Here is a 1,465-nt window from a genome sequence, read left to right as displayed (position 1 = left end):
ATTTTTTTTGTGACTCCACATGATCATGTACCTAATAAAACACAAAATAACAATAAAATAAAATAAAATAAAAATTAGACAAATAAAATTGGGTTGCCTCCCAACAAGCGCTTCTTTAATGTCAATAGCTTGACAGTGGGCTCTCATGGAGCCTCATAGGTGATCAGGTCAATGTTGTATAGTCCCAACACCAAACTTAGAGTTTGGATATGGGGTCTTAACACCAAACTTAGTGTTTGGTTGTGGCCTCCCAACACCAAACTTAGAGTTTGACTGTGGGGGCTCTTCTTGACTCTGAATTGAGAGAAGCTTTTCATGCTTACTCTCTTTTGTCACAGAGGGATGGCCATGTGCCTTAAACACAAAGTAGTCCCCATTCAATTGAAGGACTAATTCACCTCTGTTGACATCTATCACAGCTCCTGCTGTAGCTAGGAAAGGTCTTCCAAGGATGATGCACTCATCCTCTTCCTTCCTAGTGTCTAAGATTATTAAATCAGTAGGGATGTAAAGGCCTTCAACCTTTACTAACACGTCCTCTACTACTCCATAAGCTTGTCTTAATGACTTGTCTGCCAATTGTAATGAGAACAAGGCAGGTTGTACCTCAATGATCCCCAGCTTCTCCATTACAGAGAGTGGCATAAGATTTATCCCTGACCCCAGATCACATAGAGCTTTTTCAAAGGTCATGGTGCCTATGGTCCAAGGTATTAAGAACTTTCTAGGATCTTGTCTCTTTTGAGGTAAAATTTGCTGAATCCAGGTATCTAGTTCATTAATGAGCAAGGGAGGTTCACTTTCCCAAGTCTCATTACCAAACAACTTGGCATTCAGCTTCATGATAGCTCCTAAATATTGAGCAACTTGCTCTCCAGTCACATCTTCATTCTCTTTAGAGGAAGAATAGTCTTCAGAGCTCATGAATGGCAGAAGGAGATTTAATAGAATCTCTATGGTCTCTATATGAGCCTCAGATTCCTTTGGATCCTTAATAGGAAACTCCTTCTTGCTTGAGAGAAGTCCCAGGAGGTCTTCCTCACTAGGATTTTCGTCCTTCTCCTCCCTTGTGCATTTGGCCATATTGATCACATCAATGGCCTTGCACTCTCCTTTTGGATTCTCTTCTGTATTGCTTGGGAGAATACTGGGAGGAGTTTCAATGACTTTCTTACTCAGCTGGCCCACTTGTGCCTCCAGATTTCTGATGGAGGATCTTGTTTCACTCATGAAACTGAAAGTGGGCTTTGACAGATCAGAGACTAGATTGGCTAAATTAGAGGGGCTCTGTTCAGAATTCTCTGTCTATTGCTGAGAAGATGATGAAAAAGGCTTGTTATTATTGAGCCTATTTCTTCCACCATTATTAAAGCCTTGTTGAGGCTTTTGTTGATCATTCCATGAGAAATTTGGGTGATTTCTCCATGATGAGTTATAGGTGTTTCCATAAGGTTCACCCATGTAA

The sequence above is a fragment of the Arachis duranensis genome, chromosome 7, assembly GCF_000817695.3.
Source record: "Arachis duranensis cultivar V14167 chromosome 7, aradu.V14167.gnm2.J7QH, whole genome shotgun sequence".
NCBI lineage: Eukaryota > Viridiplantae > Streptophyta > Magnoliopsida > Fabales > Fabaceae > Arachis > Arachis duranensis.
The sequence above is the reverse complement of the archived record's forward strand: the minus strand, read 5'-3'. Positions refer to the sequence as shown.